General features: G+C 34.7%; 1 non-coding gene across 1 annotated transcript; it reads left to right on the forward strand.

Moving 5' to 3' along the window:
- Positions 1-11354: 11354 nt before the first annotated feature.
- On the forward strand, positions 11355-11458 carry LOC130937262 (small nucleolar RNA R71). Its single transcript, XR_009068486.1, has one exon. It is a non-coding gene; the product is annotated as a small nucleolar RNA R71 (small nucleolar RNA).
- Positions 11459-19708: the final 8250 nt, after the last annotated feature.

The following is a 19708-nucleotide window of genomic DNA, read 5'->3' on the forward strand; positions in this document are numbered from 1 at the left end:
CTGATCAAGAATTTTTAAAGAATATAACAGAATACACTAAAAACTTATTTCCAAAATTAAGTACTAAAAAAGAATGGAAATGGGAAGAAGATAGTATACAAATTCAAAAAGTCAAAAAATTATGTAAAAAGCTTCCAAAACTTTATATTCCAGAAGAAACCGACTATATAATAGTAGAAACAGATGCTTCAGACATAACTTGGTCAGGATGTCTAAAGGCTAAGAAAGCTATAAAAAGCTTGGAATAAGAAAAAGAATCACTAGATTCTAAATATTCCCCAAAGGAATTACTTTGCAGGTATATTTCAGGGACATTTACACCAACAGAACAGAGATATACTACTCACGAAAAGGAGACTCTAGCAGCAATTAAAACTCTTAAAAAATGGAAAATTGATTACTACCCAAAGAATTTACATTAAGCACAGATTCAAGTTACCTAACAGGTTTCATACGATATAATTTAAAAGTTGATTATAATCATGGACGATTGGTAAGATGGCAATTATTTTTGTTACAATATCCAATAAAAATTGAATATATCAAGGGTGACAAAAATATTATTACAGATACATTAACAAGAGAATGGAGTTCGTTTACAACGCATTAGATCAAGAAATTCAAAAATATGAGCAAGAACTCGAAAAATGCAAGTATTGTCAGCAAATAAGGACACATATCCAATCCCTCAAGAAGGCCATTGAAGCAATGAAATCAACACAACAAGCAAAACCATTAGAATTCAGCCAGCTAAGCATGATGGACAAACTAGGAGGAGAAAAAATTTCAGAAAATAAAATAATTGCTGAAATTATTAAAAAATCTACCTAAGATAAAAAATATTATGTAATTTATAATGGCCCCATGAAAGGAGTATATGATACCTGGGAAAAAGCAGCACCATTCACACATCAATCAAAGATAATTCATAAAGGAAGATTTTTAACGCTGGAAGAGGCAAAGGAATCTTTTAGGGAATATGAAGCTCTACACCCAGAGCAAACCCTAAGAAGAGCAGATAAAGCTCCAATTCAAGCCTAGAGAATAGGAATAATGACAAACATTCCTACAATGGCTGAAATCAAGGAAAAGAAAAGGGTCTGTAGATCAAATCTCAGAGAAACTTTTAATATAATCCTGAATTGGACTGAAGAAAAAAGGGCAATTTTGAGATATTATCCTATTAGCAAAGAACAACTAACAAAGCTGGTTATTTTTCCAGATGCTTCCCCATCTGACACTTATCAGTTTTTTCAGTATGGATTAATTGATACAATTTTAATTTTTAATGATCTAAAAATTATTAGTGAGTTTCCTACAGGATTCGTTGATGCAGTAAAGAGATTTAAAAATATGATTGACAATGTAAATCCAAGGGATGTATCCCTAAAATTTACAAATAGTCAACCTATTTTTAATGAAGAAGAAGAATGCTTGGTTCCAGCATACCAAGTAATATTCATGTCCGTTTTTTCAGGAAATTTTCAACCAATTGATCAAATTCAAGAGGATGTATCCCTAAAATTTACAAATAGTCAACCTATTTTTAATGAAGGAGAAGAATGCTTGGTTCCAGCATACCAAGTAATATTCATGTCCGTTTTTTTAGGAAATTTTCAACCAATTGATCAAATTCAAGATTTAACAATTTACAGTCATGAAGGAAGACTAGCCAGCACATTAGCAAGGGTCTTTGAAAGAACTAAAAAAATAACGAAGGAATCTCGCACAAGAATTAATTATAAAAATAGAAATACTCTGCTTGTGTCCAGTAAAAGATATAAAATTGAAGAAAGAGAAATAAGACTCTTGGTGAAATTTGAATCAGCATTCTACAATTTATCTAGACTTTTAAAAAAGCTCCCTGAAGGGATAAGAAGGAATCTCTGCTATTTGATAAAAGACAAAGAAGATCACAGGTGCCAGTTATGCGCCTCAGAAATATCTGAAGAAAGCAATAATAAAATGGGATCCACCTACATGATAAAAGAGGAGGATAGTGCATCTGAAGCATCCCTCAACATTATTGCATAATGACGTAAGCGCTTAGGTCATAAAGCACCAATAATGTAGCTGGTGCAAGATAGTAAACAATGACGTAAGCAATGACGTCATAAGAAGGGTAAGGATGGAAATTGTCCATCAGACCCAACCATTATAAATAGATTGCTTAGGCAATTGTAGAAGGTATCAGAAAATAAAAAACAGAAGACTAAGAGTACTCATATGCTAGGAGAGCAAGGAGAAAGCTGCTGAGGTGATTCTGTAGTCTGACAAAGAATTCCTTTAGGAAAAAATAGTTTTAAACTCCCCTCTGGAGTTAATATCTACAATCTCCCCTCTGGAGATAAAAACACCTTATGTAAAATATACTAAATAAAGGAAGTTTTTCTCCAGAAAGGTACATCTTTGTCCTAGTCTCTTAGTTATGAATTATTTAGAAAGTTTAGAATTAATGGAAGAATCTGATTATTATAGATTAACTGTTTTATTAGATAATGAAAAACAGGCTATTCTAAAAACAGAACTAAATCTCAAATCAAATGAAAATTTTAATAAACAAAGTCTTTTAAAAAAAGTTTTTAATAGAAAAAATATAATATACTATGGAAAAATTCAACTTGAAGCCCCTGTGAAAATAAAATCTGCTAATGGAGAACTTGAAATAGCTTTGATAAATGATGAAGAAATGAGTAAATAGATTGAGAAAATTAAGGATCAACAAAAAAGATCTAAAATTGGATGGATTCATATTAGTACCATACAAGTCTTAATCAAATCTACATATATGAAAGGAATTAATTCACTAATAAGTTTAGCAATCTGTGATAAAAGAATTACTGATGACCCAATAGATCAAATAATTGGAATTGTTCATGAAAATTTGGCAAATGTAAATGTTAAATTTAATGCCCATCTTGGATATGCTATACCTTTATCAACTGAAAATCTTGGAAGATCTATAAGTTTAGCTTATAAATTTTATAGAAAAAGTTTAATGGAACAAGATGATGAACCATTTTCAATTACATATGCAATAAATTATGCTTTAACAAATAGCCATCATAGTATAATATTTAAAAACAGAGAAAGAATTTATGTCGATGAATTATTTCAGAAAATTATAAAAATAGAAATATCAAAATATAAAGCTATTGAAAGAACCATCAAGAAGATTGTTTTCATCAAATTTTCAAATAAGAGAATCTAAAATCAATAGTCCTTTAAGTTTATCTAAATTAAAAATTAAAGAAGAAAACTCTGAAATAAAAGAATTAATAAAAAAGGTCAAAAAATTAAATGAAACCTTAAATATTAAATTATGACAATAGATAAGGAAGAAATATATGTAACTTATCAAGATAAGAAACAAGAGCTCTTTGAAAGAGAGAATCGTTTGAATTATTTGCAGTTTTCTGAAATAAATCAAAGAGCATTTGAAACTCTAAAAATAATCTATAACAAGCTGAAAAATGAAGTTGAAGAGTTAGAAAAATTAATAGAATCTCTAGAAAATAGTCATGAATCGATGATAGAGTTTGCAGAAATTCTAAAATAAATAATGTTAAACAACACTATTTTTAGGAATTATAATAAGATTACCTAATTTATGAAGTATAAAAAGATTGAAAAACCAGAAAATAAAATAAAAAGAAAAAGAGTGAAAAAATTAAAAAATAAGATAGAGGAGTATAAAAAAGAATTAAATAATCTTTAGGACGAAATTGATGATCTTATAATAAAAAAGATAGAAATAAGAATAATTATAAACAAGTTGGAATTAAATTTAGAAAATTTATAAATGTTTGGAAAACGATATTTGACAAACCCCAATTTGACGGTTTATTTTGTATTGAATTTAGAGTATTTTGATAACCTTTTGTCACATTTAGCCTATGAATTAGCATGGTTTTGTTATCTCTCACATATTTGTGCTTAAGTGTAAAAACATGCTTTTTAGGTCTTAAAATAGCTAAATCTAATTCTCCATGATTCCATTAGATGCCTTGATATGTTTGTTAAGTGATTTAAGGTTTAGGAGGCAAAGATTGGATCAAGGGAATGAAGAAAGAAGCATGAAAAGTTGGAGAACTCATGAAGAAATGAAAGAACCGGAAAGCTGTCAAGCCGACCTATTTGTACTTAAACGACCATAACTTGAGCTACAAAGGTCCAAATGATGCGGTTCCAGTTGGGTTAGAAAGCTAACATCCGGGGCTTCGAAACGATATAAGATTTGCCATAGTTGCTACATGTATGGTGGCGCGCACGTGCAAAGTACGCGCACGCGCCGTTGCTGCCACCTGGTTCACTTAAAGCAAAACGTGGCCAGCGAATTCTAAAGCCTTGTGGGCCCAATTCAACTCATTTCTGATGCTATTTAACCCAATGAGTGAAGAGGGAAACATATGTTAGTTACCATTAGTCATAGTTTAGTTCTAGAAGTTAGTTTCTAGAGAGAGAAGCTCTCACTTCTCTCTAGGATTAGGATTAGGATTAGGTTTAGTTCTTAGATCTAGATTTTAATTCATCTTCTTCTACTTCTATCTTCTCAATTCCTTGTTGTTACATTCATTCTTCTTCCATTCTTTTGTTGTAATTTCCTTTATGTTGTTCTTGTGTTTTGTTGTAGATCTACTTTTGTTTCTCCCATTTTCTTTCAATTCAATAAGAGGTAATTCATAATAATTGTTCTTCTTTGCTTTTCTATTGTTGATCTCTTGCCTTGTAGTTAGATCTCTCTTTAATTCTTGCAATTTATGTTGTTTACTTTTATTGCCTTTTATGTGTTTGATGAAATGTCTCTTATAGCTATTAGTTAGATTTTGTTTCTCTTGGCCTAGGTAGAGTAATTAGTGATACTTGAGTTATCTAATTCCTTTGTTGATTGGTAATTGGAGAGATTGCTAATTGGTTTGGAGTGCACTAAAGCTAGTCTTTCCTTGGGAGTTGGCTAGGACTTGTGGCTCAAGTCAATTCATCCACTTGACTTTCCTTTATTTAATAAGGGTTAACTAAGTGGTAGCAATGAACAATTCTCATCACAATTGAGAAGGATAACTGGTGCACAAAATTGTGATCAATACTTTTCACAGCTCAAATAATCCCCGGTAATGAATCCAAAAACTTGGTGCTCAATACCATGGCATAAACACAACTTCGCACAACTAACCAGCAAGTGCACTGGGTCGTCCAAGTAATAAACCTTACGCGAGTAAGGGTCGATCCCACGGAGATTGGTGGTATGAAGCAAGCTATGGTCACCTTGTAAATCTCAGTCAGGCAGACTCAAATGGGTATAGTGATAAACGAATAAAGCATAAAGATAAAGATAGAGATACTTATGTATATCATTGGTGAGAGCTTCAGATAAGCGAATGAAGATGCCTTCCCTTCCGTCTCTCTGCTTTCCTACTGTCTTCATCCAATCCTTCCTACTCCTTTCCATGGCAAGCTTATGCAAGGGTTTCACCGTTGTCAATGGCTACCTCCCATCCTCTCATTGGAAATGTTCAACGCACCCTGTCACGGCACGGCTATCCATCTGTCGGTTCTCAATCAGGCCGGAATAGAATCCAGTGATTCTTTTGCGTCTGTCACTAACGCCCCGCCCTCAGGAGTTTGAAGCACGTCACAGTCATTCAATCATTGAATCCTACTCAGAATACCACAGACAAGGTTAGACCTTCCGGATTCTCTTGAATGCCGCCATCAGTTCTCGCCTATACCACGAAGATTCCGGTTAAAGAATCCAAGAGATAAACACTAGAGCCTTGATTGCTTGTAGAACAAAAGTGGTTGTCAGTCACCTTGTTCATGAGTGAGAATGATGATGAGTGTCACGGATCATCACATTCATCAAGTTGAAGAACAAGTGATATCTTGGACAAAGAACAAGCGGAATTGAATAGAAGAACAATAGTAATTGCATTAATACTCGAGGTACAGCAGAGCTCCACACCTTAATCTATGGTGTGTAGAAACTCCACCGTTGAAAATACATAAGAACAAGGTCTAGGCATGGCCGAATGGCCAGCCTCCCAAAGTGATCAAAAGATCTAAAGAAAAAGGTTCCAAAGATCAGAAGATGTCAAATACAATAGTAAAAGGTCCTACTTATAGAAAACTAGTAGCCTAAGGTGTACAAAGATGAGTAAATGACATAAAAATCCACTTCTGGACCCATTTAGTGTGTGCTTGGGCTGAGCAAATGAAGTATTTTCGTGTAGAGACTCCTCTTGGAGTTAAACGCCAGCTTTTATGCCAGTTTGGGCGTTTAACTCCCATTTAGGTGCCAGTTCCGGCGTTTAACATTGGAATTTCTGTAGGTGACTTTGAACGCCGGTTTGGGCCATCAAATATTGGGCAAAGTATGGACTATCATATATTGCTGGAAAGCCCAGGATGTCTACTTTCCAACGCCGTTGAGAGCGCGCCAATTGGGCTTCTGTAGCTCTAGAAAATCCACTTCGAGTGCAGGGAGGTCAGAATCCAACAGCATCTGCAGTCCTTTTGAGTCTCTGAATCAGATTTTTGCTCAGATCCCTCAATTTCAGCCAGAAAATACCTGAAATCACAGAAAAACACACAAACTCATAGTAAAGTCCAGAAAAGTGAATTTTAACTAAAAACTAATAAAAATATACTAAGAACTCAACTAAAACTACTAAAATCATACTAAAAACAATGCCAAAAAGCGTATAAATTATCCGCTCATCACAACACCAAACTTAAATTGTTGCTTGTCCTCAAGCAACTGAAAATCAAAATAAGATAAAAAGAAGAGAATATACTATAGACTCCAAATTATCAATGAAACATAGCTCCAAATTAGATGAGCGGGACTAGTAGCTTTTTGCCTCCAAACAGTTTTGGCATCTCACTTTATCCTTTGAAATTCAGAATGATTGGCTTCTTTAGGAACTCAGAATCCAGATAGTGTTATTGATTCTCCTAGTTAAGTATGATGATTCTTGAACACAGCTACTTTATGAGTCTTGGCCGTGGCCCAAAGCACTCTGTCTTCCAGTATTACCACCGGATACATACATGCCACAGACACATAATTGGGTGAACCTTTTCAGATTGTGACTCAGCTTTGCTAGAGTCCCCAATTAGAGGTGTCCAGGGTTCTTAAGCACACTCTTATTGCCTTGGATCACAACTTTATTTCTTTCTTTTTCTTTCTTTTTCTCTTTTTTTTCGATTTTTTTTTTCGTTTTCTCTCTTTTTTTTTTGTATTCACTGCTTTTTCTTGCTTCAAGAATCATTTTTATGATTTTTCAGATCCTCAGTAACATGTCTCCTTTTTCATCATTCTTTCAAGAGCCAACAATTTTAACATTCATGAACAACAAATTCAAAAGACATATGCACTGTTCAAGCATACATTCAGAAAACAAAAAGTATTGTCACCACATCAAACTAATTAAGCTAGTTTTAAAGATGAATTCGAAACCCTGTACTTCTTGTTCTTTTGTGATAAAAACAGTTTTCATTTAAGAAAGGTGATGGATTCATAGGACATTCATAACTTTAAGGCATAGACACTAAGACACTAATGATCATAAGACACAAACATGGACAAACATAAAGCCCTAAAATTCAAAAAACAAGAAAATAAAGAACAAGGAGATTAAAGAACGGGTCCACCTTAGTGATGGCGGCTTGTTCTTCCTCTTGAAGGTCTTATGGAGTGCTTGAGCTCCTCAATGTCTCTTCCTTGTCTTTGTTGCTCCTCTCTCATGATTCTTTGATCTTCTCTAATTTCATGGAGGAGAATGGAGTGTTCTTGATGCTCCACCCTTAGTTGTCCCATGTTGGAACTCAATTCTCCTAGGGAGGTGTTAATTTGCTCCCAATAGCCTTGTGGAGGAAAGTGCATCCCTTGAGGTATCTCAGGGATCTCATGATGAGAGGGGTCTCTTGTTTGCTCCATCCTTTTCTTGGTGATGGGCTTGTCCTCATCAATGGGGATATCTCCTTCTATGTCAACCCCAACTGAATAACAGAGGTGACAAATGAGATGAGAAAAGGCTAGCCTTGCCAAGGTGGAAGACTTATCCGCCACTTTGTAGAGTTCTTGGGCTATGACCTCATGAACTTCTATTTCTTCTCCAATCATGATGCTATGAATCATGATGGCCCGGTCTAGAGTAACTTCAGACCGGTTGCTAGTGGGAATGATTGAGCGTTGGATAAACTCCAACCATCCTCTAGCCACGGGCTTGAGGTCATGCCTTCTCAATTGAACCGGCTTCCCTCTTGAATCTCTCTTCCATTGTGCGCCCTCTTCACATATAACTGTGAGGACTTGGTCCAACCTTTGATCAAAGTTGACCCTTCTAGTGTAAGGATGCTCATCTCCTTGCATCATGGGCAAGTTGAATGCTAACCTTACATTTTCCGGACTGAAATCCAAGTATTTCCCCCGAACCATAGTAAGATAATTCTTAGGATCCGGGTTCACACTTTGATCATGGTTCTTGGTGATCCATGCATTGGCATAGAACTCTTGAACCATCAAGATTCCGACTTGTTGAATGGGGTTGGTAAACACTTCCCAACCTCTTCTTCGGATCTCATGGCGGATCTCCGGATATTCACCCTTTTTGAGTGAAAAGGGGACCTCGGGGATCACCTTCTTCAAGGCCACAACTTCATAGAAGTGGTCTTGATGCACCCTTGAGATGAATCTATCCATCTCCCATGACTCGGAGGTGGAAGCTTTTGCCTTCCCTTTCCTCTTTCTAGAGGTTTCTCCGGCCTTGGATGCCATAAATGGTTATGGAAAACGAAAAAGCAACGCTTTTACCACACCAAACTTAAAATGTTTGCTCGTCCTCGAGCAAAAGAAGAAAGAAGAGAGTAGAAGAAGAAGAAATGAGGAAGAGGGAGATGGCTTTGTGTATTCGGCCAAGAAGGGGGGGTGGTGTTTAGGTTGTGTGAAAATGAAGGATTGAAGAAGGGTATTTATAGGAGAGAGGGGAGATGGGGTTCGGCCATTATGGGTGGGTTTGGGAGGGAAAGTGGTTTGAATTTTAAGGGTGAGGTTGGTGGGGTTTTATGAAGGATGGATGTGAGTGGTGAAGAGAAAGATGGGATTTGATAGGTGAAGGGTTTTTGGGGAAGAGGTATTGAGGTGATTGGTGAATGGGGAAAGAAGAAAGAGAGAGTGGTGGGGTTGGTGGGGATCCTGTGGGGTCCACAGATCCTGAGGTGTCAAGGAAAAGTCATCCCTGCACCAATTGGCACTCAAAATCACGTTTTGAGGTATTTCTGGCGTTAAACGCCGAGCTGGTGCCCATTCCTGGCGTTTAACGCCAGGTTCTTGCCCTTTTCTGGCGTTTAACGCCAGTCTGGTGCCCCTTTCTGGCGTTAAACGCCCAGAAGGGTGCCAGATTGGGCGTTAAACGCCCAACTGCTAGCCTCACTGGCGTTTAAACGCCAGTGAATTCTTCCTCCAGGGTGTGCTGTTTTTCTTCCTGTTTTTCATTCTGTTTTTGCTTTTTCAATTGATTTTGTGACTTCTTATGATCATCAACCTACAAAAAAAAAACATAAAATAACAAAAGAGAATATATAAAATATAATCATTGGGTTGCCTCCCAACAAGCGCTTCTTTAATGTCAGTAGCTTGACAGAGGACTCTCATGGAGCCTCACAGATACTCAGAGCAATGTTGGAACCTCCCAACACCAAACTTAGAGTTTGAATGTGGGGGTTCAACACCAAACTTAGAGTTTGGCTGTGGCCTCCCAACACCAAACTTAGAGTTTGACTGTGGGGGCTCTGTTTGTCTCTGATTTGAGAGAAGCTCTTGATGCTTCCTCTCCATGATGACAGAGGGATATCCTTGAGCCTTAAACACATAGGATTTTTCATTCACTTGAATGATCAGTTCACCTCCATCAACATCAATCACAGCCTTTGCTGTGGCTAGGAAGGGTCTGCCAAGGATGATGGATTCATCCATGCACTTTCCAGTCTCTAGGACTATGAAATCAGTAGGGATGTAATGGTCTTCAATTTTTACCAAAACATTCTCTACAAGTCCATGAGCTTGTTTTCTTGAGTTGTCTGCCATCTCTAGTGAGATTCTTGCAGCTTGTACCTCAAAGATCCCTAGCTTCTCCATTACTGAGAGAGGCATGAGGTTCACACTTGACCCTAAGTCACACAGAGCCTTCTTGAAGGTCATGGTGCCTATGGTACAAGGTATGGAAAACTTCCCAGGATCTTGTCTCTTTTGAGGTAATTTCTGCCTAGACAAGTCATCCAGTTCTTTGGTGAGCAAAGGGGGTTCATCCTCCCAAGTCTCATTTCCAAATAACTTGTCATTTAGCTTCATGATTGCTCCAAGATATTTAGCAACTTGCTCTTCAGTGACATACTCATCCTCTTCAGAGGAAGAATACTCATCAGAGCTCATGAAAGGCAGAAGTAAGTCCAATGGAATCTCTATGGTCTCATTTTGAGCCTCAGATTCCCATGGTTCCTCATTGGGAAACTCAGTGGAGGTCAGTGCATGCCCATTGAGGCCTTCCTCAGTGGCGTTCACTTCCTCTCTTCCCTCTCTAGATTCGGCCATGGTTATGGCTTTGCACTCTCCTTTTGGATTTTCTTCTGTATTGCTTGGAAGAGTACTTGGAGGGAGTTCAGTAATTTTCTTGCTCAGCTGTCCCACTTGTGCCTCCAAATTCCTAATGGAAGACCTTGTTTCAGTCATGAAACTTTGAGTGGTTTTGATTAGATCAGAGACCATGGTTGCTAAGTCAGAGGGGTTCTGCTTAGAATTCTCTGTCTGTTGCTGAGAAGATGATGGAAAAGGCTTGCCATTGCTAAACCTTTTTCTTCCACCATTATTGTTATTGAAACCTTGTTGAGGTCTCTCTTGATTCTTCCATGAGAAATTTGGGTGATTTCTCCATGAAGAATTATAGGTGTTTCCATAGGGTTCTCCTAGGTAATTCACCTCTTCCATTGAAGGGTTCTCAGGATCATAAGCTTCTTCCTCAGATGAAGCATCCCTAGTACTGTTTGGTGCATTTTGCATTCCAGACAGACTTTGAGAAATCAAATTGACTTGTTGAGTCAATATCTTGTTCTGAGCCAAAATGGCATTCAGAGCATCAATCTCAAGAACTCCTTTCTTCTGACTTGTCCCATTGTTCACAGGTTTCCTTTCAGAAGTGTACATGAATTGGTTATTTGCAACCATTTCAATGAGCTCTTGAGCTTCTGTAGGCGTCTTCTTCAGATGAAGAGATCCTCCAGCAGAGCTATCCAAAGACATCTTGGATAGTTCAGAGAGACCATCATAGAAAATACCTATGATGCTCTATTCAGAAAGCATGTCAGATGGACATTTTCTGATTAATTGTTTGTATCTTTCCCAAGCTTCATAGAGGGATTCACCATCCTTCTGTCTGAAGGTTTGGACTTCCACTCTAAGCTTACTCAATTTTTGAGGTGGAAAGAACTTTGCCAAGAAGGCATTGACTAGCTTTTCCCAAGAGTCCAGGCTTTCTTTAGGTTGAGAGTCCAACCATATTCTAGCTCTGTCTCTTACAGCAAAAGGGAATAGCATCAGTCTGTAGACCTCAGGGTCAACCCCATTAGTCTTGACTGTGTCACAGATCTGCAAGAACTCAGCTAAAAACTGATGAGGATCTTCCATTGGAAGTCCATGGAACTTGCAATTCTGTTGCATTAGAGAAACTAATTGAGGCTTAAGCTCAAAGTTGTTTGCTCCAATGGCAGGGATAGAGATGCTTCTCCCATAGAAATCGGGAGTATGTGCAGTAAAGTCACCCAGCACCTTCCTTGCATTGTTGGCATTGTTGTTGTTTTCGGCTGCCATGGGTTCTTCTTCTTTGAAGAATTCGGTCAGGTTCTCAACAGAGAGTTGTGCCTTAGCTTCTCTTAGTTTTTGCTTCAAGGTCCTTTCAGGTTCAGGGTCAGTTTCAACAAGAATGCCTTTGTCTCTGCTCCTGCTCATATGAAAGAGAAAAGAACAAGAGAATGTGGAATCCTCTATGTCACAGTATAGAGATTCCTTGAGGTGTCAGAGGAAAAGAAAAATGGAAGACAGAGGTAGAAAATTCGAACTTATCAAAGAAGATGGAGTTCGAATTTTGCATTAAGGGATAGTGTTAGTCCATAAATAGAAGGATGTGAGAAGAAGGGAAGAGAATTTTCGAAAATTAATTAAAAAGATGTCAAAAACATTTTGAAAAATTGATTGATAATTTTCGAAAATTCAAAGTGGAAAAGAAATCAAGTGATTTTTGAAAAAGATTTTGAAATTAGAAATTAAAAAGATTTGATTGAAAACTTATTTTGAAAAAGATGTGATTGAGAAGATATGATTTGAAAACAATTTTAAAAAGATTTGATTTGCAAACAATTTTAAAAAGATTTGATTAATTACTTGCCTAACAAGAAAAGATATGATTCAAACATTAAATCTTTCTCAACAGAAAAGGCAATATACTTGAGATGTTCAATCAAATCATTAATTGTTAGCAAGTATCTTTGAAAAAGGAAAGAAATTGATTTTGAAAACATTTGATTGAAAGGATATGATTTGAAAAAGATTTAATTTTGAAAAACTTTGAAAACTTGAAAAAAAAATTGATTTGAAAAACAAAATTTCCCCCCTAGCACCATCCTGGCGTTAAACGCCCAGAATGGTATACATTCTGGCGTTTAACGCCCAAAATGCTACCTCTTTGGGCGTTAAACGCCCAACCAGATACCCTGGCTGGCGTTTAAACGCCAGTCTGTCTTCTTCACTGGGCATTTTTGAATGCTCAGCTTTTTCTGTGTAATTCCTCTGCAGTATGTTCTGAATCTTCAATTATTTGTATTATTGACTTGAAAAGACACAAATTAAAAATATTTTTTTTGGATTTTTAATAATTAAAATGCAACAAGAAACAAATAACAATGCATGCAAGACACCAAACTTAGCAGTTTGTATACTACTGACACTATATGAGACACATAAACACTCAAGTCAAAAGAATTCAAAGATCAGAGTAAGAAATCATCAAGAATTACTTGAAGATTCCTAAGACACATGAATGAATGCATGCAATTGACACCAAACTTAAGATGAGACACTAGACTCAAGCAAGAAACATCAAATATTTTTGGTTTTTGTATGATTTTGTGAAATTTTTTTTTGTGCTTTTTTCGAAAATTATATGAAAAAGAAAATAAAGGTTTCAGAATTCTCAATTTGAATTTCCAAGAATCATTGCAATGCTAGTCTAAGACTCCGGTCTAGGAATTAGACATGGCTTCACAGCCAGCCAAGCTTTCAAAGAAAGCTTCGGTCCAAAACACTAGACATGGCCAATGGCCAGCCAAGCCTTAGCAGATCATTGCTCCAATAGCAAGATTGATAGAGATCAACAAGCTATTGTGATGATCAGTTGAAAACTCGGTCCAATAAGATTAGACATGGCTTCACAGCCAGCCAGATTTCAACAGATCATCATGAAACACTAGAATTCATCTTCAAGAATTTCGAAAAATACCTAATCTAAGCAACAAGATGAACCGTCAGTTGTCCATACTCAAGAACAATCCCCGGCAACGGCGCCAAAAACTTGGTGCACGAAATTGTGATCAATACTTTTCACAGCTCAAATAATCCCCGGTAATGAATCCAAAAACTTGGTGCTCAATACCATGGCATAAACACAACTTCGCACAACTAACCAGCAAGTGCACTGGGTCGTCCAAGTAATAAACCTTACGCGAGTAAGGGTCGATCCCACGGAGATTGGTGGTATGAAGCAAGCTATGGTCACCTTGTAAATCTCAGTCAGGCAGACTCAAATGGGTATAGTGATAAACGAATAAAGCATAAAGATAAAGATAGAGATACTTATGTATATCATTGGTGAGAGCTTCAGATAAGCGAATGAAGATGCCTTCCCTTCCGTCTCTCTGCTTTCCTACTGTCTTCATCCAATCCTTCCTACTCCTTTCCATGGCAAGCTTATGCAAGGGTTTCACCGTTGTCAATGGCTACCTCCCATCCTCTCATTGGAAATGTTCAACGCACCCTATCACGGCACGGCTATCCATCTGTCGGTTCTCAATCAGGCCGGAATAGAATCCAGTGATTCTTTTGCGTCTGTCACTAACGCCCCGCCCTCAAGAGTTTGAAGCACGTCACAGTCATTCAATCATTGAATCCTACTCAGAATACCACAGACAAGGTTAGACCTTCCGGATTCTCTTGAATGCCGCCATCAGTTCTCGCCTATACCACGAAGATTCCGGTTAAAGAATCCAAGAGATAAACACTAGAGCCTTGATTGCTTGTAGAACAAAAGTGGTTGTCAGTCACCTTGTTCATGAGTGAGAATGATGATGAGTGTCACGGATCATCACATTCATCAAGTTGAAGAACAAGTGATATCTTGGACAAAGAACAAGCGGAATTGAATAGAAGAACAATAGTAATTGCATTAATACTCGAGGTACAGCAGAGCTCCACACCTTAATCTATGGTGTGTAGAAACTCCACCGTTGAAAATACATAAGAACAAGGTCTAGGCATGGCCGAATGGCCAGCCTCCCAAAGTGATCAAAAGATCTAAAGAAAAAGGTTCCAAAGATCAGAAGATGTCAAATACAATAGTAAAAGGTCCTACTTATAGAAAACTAGTAGCCTAAGGTGTACAAAGATGAGTAAATGACATAAAAATCCACTTCTGGGCCCACTTGGTGTGTGCTTGGGCTGAGCAAATGAAGCATTTTCGTGTAGAGACTCCTCTTGGAGTTAAACGCCAGCTTTTATGCCAGTTTGGGCGTTTAACTCCCATTTAGGTGCCAGTTCCGGCGTTTAACGCTGGAATTTCTGTAGGTGACTTTGAATGCCGGTTTGGGCCATCAAATCTTGGGCAAAGTATGGACTATCATATATTGCTGGAAAGCCCAGGATGTCTACTTTCCAACGCCGTTGATAGCGCGCCAATTGGGCTTCTGTAGCTCCAGAAAATCCACTTCGAGTGCAGGGAGGTCAGAATCCAACAGCATCTGCAGTCCTTTTGAGTCTCTGAATCAGATTTTTGCTCAGATCCCTCAATTTCAGCCAGAAAATACCTGAAATCACAGAAAAACACACAAACTCATAGTAAAGTCCAGAAAAGTGAATTTTAACTAAAAACTAATAAAAATATACTAAGAACTCAACTAAAACTACTAAAATCATACTAAAAACAATGCCAAAAAGTGTATAAATTATCCGCTCATCAATAACTAGGATAGGACTTCTAATTTTTATACCTTGCCAAGAGCCTTTTATAGTTGTTAGTTTATTTTCATTGCCATTTACTTTCATGCCTCTTGTCCAAAATCCCAAAACAACTCAAACCAATAACAAGACACTTTATTGTAATTCCTAGGGAGAACGACCCGAGGTTTGAATACTTCGGTTATTTATTTTAGGGGTTTGTTACTTGTGACAAACAATCTTTTGTATGAAAGGATTATTGTTGGTTTAGAAACTATACTTGCAACGAGAATTCATTTGTGAAATTCTAAACCGTCAAAAATCCAAATCATCAATATTACGATTTAAAAGAATTAAAGCTGTTGAAAGAAAAGATGGAGAATGAAATTAAAAAATTAGAAAGATATTTAGAAACAAGAGAAAGTGTAGAAATAAAAGAAGTTATTGAGAATTTAAGAAATTATATTAAAGAAAAAGATAAACAAATAAAAGATTTTATATATAATAATCCATGTAAAAAAGAATATTATAATTATGATAGAAATTAGAACAGAATTAAAAAATTATAAATATGAAATTAGAATTATAAATATACATCAAGGACAAGTAATAAATAATCATATAACAAATACAAGAGAATTTGTAGAAATGGTTAATACTTCAGATTATGAAGTTGCAAATTATTTTTATCAAAATCCTTTGAATAGAGCACCACCAATTGAATCTATACAAATTGTAAATTTATTCTAAAGAGTTAGTAGAAATTTTGAAAGAAGAATTAAAAGAAAACTCGAAATTAAAAAATTAGTATCAGACCCAAGTTAACAATTAAGGGTAACAATTTCTCTTTAAGCAACACTTTTGGTGATACGTTTTTAAATCAATAACAACCACAAAATAGAAAAAGTCTTTACAAAAAGATAAAAATGACAACTTTATCGTAGTAGCCTCCTTTTTTTAGATTGTGATTTTATGTAACTTGAGGTGATAATAATTAAATAATTTTCTAACCACATGTTCTAACTTCTAGTACGCTGTTTATGTCACGCTCTTGCTTGAATTTTGAAGTGTACTCATCACTTTAATAAATTAAGAAAAAGTATATGGAACCAAGAGGTTATCAGTCAAAAACTAAACAAAACTACATTAATTTATATTAATAATTAATTTTAAATTTTTAAATTTAAAATTTAAAAAATTTAAAATTAATTAAGTAAACCTAATTAAAGCCTATAAAAACCTTTCTCTTCTCTCTCACATTAACTTACCCACCTCCAATAATCACACACACAGATCTCTCTCTCACCAATGCTGCTGTGCTTCATGGTGATGGGTGAGTTTGATTCTTATGCTTCTGTTAACAATGCCATGCTCACGAGTTATAGCAAGGAGGGATTCTTGTGTGAGGCGAAAAGGCTCTTTCATGAGATGGGGCTTGGTGGGAGGGATGAGGTTTCTTGGAATTCGATGATTATGGTGTGCGGACAACACTGCGAGAAATCGGAGGCGCTGGCACTATTCTGTGAGATGGTTAGGATGGGATTGGAGGTTGACATGTTCACTATGGCTAGTGTTTTGACTGCCTTTACTTTCCTCAAGGATTTGGCAGGGAGGATGCAGTTTCATGTTAAGATGATTAAGAGTGGGTTCCATAGAAATTCTCATGTAGAAAGTGGTTTGATTGACTTGTACTCGAAGTGTGCAGGGGGGCATGTGTTAGTGCAGGATGGTGGATGATGGGGTTCGTATTTTGTATTCAACACACATGTTTGTAATTAGGAGTTTGTTGCAGATGTTACTCTCTGCGTTTTGGGATATTAGGTGCCGTTTTGATGATTAAAGAGACTACAAACTACACAATTATAGAATTATAAAAAAACATTCATTTAATATGAAAAAGAACATCCTAATACTTAACAAAAGAAACATCCAATTACATTTTAGCAAAAATAATTAAATATCTATAAAATTTAAAAAAATATAAAATTTTTAAAGAAATAGAGACATTTACATTTGTAATACAAAAAAATTCAAAAAATATATAAAAGAACATCCATTTAGTATGAAAAAGAAACATTCTGATACTTAGCAAAAGAAACATCTATATATATTAACTCGTAGAGATTTTGAATTCACCTAAAGGTATTTGGCTGGTTTTTAGCTAATACCTTTTTAGTTCCCTAGCATTGCTCATAAATTAATGGTGAAAACGTACATACAATTAAAATAATGTAAAAGTGATAGTCAAGAATAGTTAGATAATGTAATAAATATGACTAAATTGTTATCTAACAATTTTCGATTATTAATTTTACATAAAGACAACTATACATAAATTTTTGCTTAAATTAATTCTCGATTTCTCTATAGTTAAGTTGTAATCTTTTCATTTTTCAATATATGTTCTAAACATAAAACACATGAATTAAAAAAAATAAAAAATAATTCGGTAACAATACAAAATATATTTATGACTGAACAAGAGAAGAAAATATATAGAAAAAATAATTTTTAATTAACATTATATTTATTCTTATTTTAAAGTGATATAGTTATTAAGAATAAAGATTAAAAAACTAGTGCCTAAATATTGTAAGATCACACAAATATTTTGAAAATTTAAAAAATATAATGAGACACATTATGAAATAAAAGAAATATTTTTAGTATTCATAGAGTTATATAATTGAAACAACTTAATTAATGTTCCCCAATTTTTTAAATGAATAATTAATGTGGTTCAAATTAATTTTAAAAAAAGCCAAATTAAATTCACTGTTCAGAAATTAAACACAAATGTTAAGGTGTAAAAATATAAAAATATTATTTATATATTAAAATTAAATATTAAAATTAATTATATATTATATATTTGTTTATAAATATACATAAATATATATTATTTAATTTATTTTTAATATATATTTTATATTTTAATATATATTTTATGACTAATTTTAATATCTACTTAATATGATCGATTAAAATAACATTATTCATCTTTAACCAATATTTATGTACAAAAAATATCTTCAACCAATATTTGCCATGTGTTTTTCATGAGTAAAAAAAGACAATGACTTCGGGAGCAACATTAAAGAATCTAACACATTCGGGTTCAGCCAATATTTGCCATGTGTTTTGCCATGTGTTTTTCATATGTTTTTCTTTCTTTTCAATTCTATATTCGAAGATAAAGAAGCTTTTTATTAAATTAAAATTATGTTAAATGTCCATGTCCAATTACTAATAAAAAGAAGCTATCAAAATTTTTGCCGTCCAGTGGCCGCAGCATGAAAGATCGTCGTGATGTATTTGGATTTGTATTGATAGTTAATAGTTAAATTTTTATGCTATTGAAATTATAATTGTACATAATGAAATAATTAGTTTGACTTCTATATTTATACCATTTTATTTTAGGTGAATTTTTTCTTTTAACAAAAAGTATAATATTTTTATTTTTTGTTATCTCATTCTTTCATAATTTTATTAGATTGTTCTAAAAAAAATTTTATAATAGATATTGAAATTAAATACGTTAAAAACAGAAATTATTCATTTATTAAATTTCCTTCTCCCTGAAAATAATTTAACATTGTGATTAGATGAGTTAAACGTTGATTCTGTAAAATAATGTATTGAATTATTGATGGATGAAGACACTAATAAATTCATTTTGTTTTGTCATAATATAATCTAGGGTTTCATATATATACAATATAACTCAGTATCATTATCTCATAGTACTAGGGACCATTATGGGATTTCGACGATAGATTGGTGTGGGGTCAAAAATTGCATGGTGTTTTCGTCCACGTACCTACATAGATTTCATGATAATAAATTTAATTTCGATAAATAAATTTATAATATATTATATTGTTAGAGTATAATTAGGATCAATTAAGGTCACTTAGTATTATTTATATTTATATAGTATAGGAAGTTGTTCTGGTATGGCAATGTACGTAATGGAATGTGATATTCCTCTCATTTTGACCATAGAGATATAATATAAATTAATGTGAACGGTCGAAATCTTGATAAACTACTTTGAGTGTATGTAAAAGCTAAGAGTTCATGGTAGATTTGCAACAGGTTTTATAGTTAACAAGTAGATACACGCACATAATGTCCCTTTTATCCATGACCCATGTGACTTATGTGACATAAATGTATGAATGGTTGAATGCATAATTTTCAAGCGAAGCTGTTTAGTTGGGTAAACTAAACATATCATCATCATCATTATTAAAAAATTATTTTCCATTTCATATACATCAATTTCCATTTATCCCTCCTAACATCCTTCTTTGTTTCTTAAATTAATCAACAACTCATAAGTTTCACAATTAAAATCATATTACATTAAATTTAGTTGGTATTAGGAAAAAAATTAAACTAGAAGAAATCAATGATTAAACGAAAACCATTTGATTTTCAATTAAT

The sequence above is a fragment of the Arachis stenosperma genome, chromosome 6, assembly GCF_014773155.1.
Source record: "Arachis stenosperma cultivar V10309 chromosome 6, arast.V10309.gnm1.PFL2, whole genome shotgun sequence".
Taxonomy (NCBI): Eukaryota; Viridiplantae; Streptophyta; class Magnoliopsida; order Fabales; family Fabaceae; genus Arachis; species Arachis stenosperma.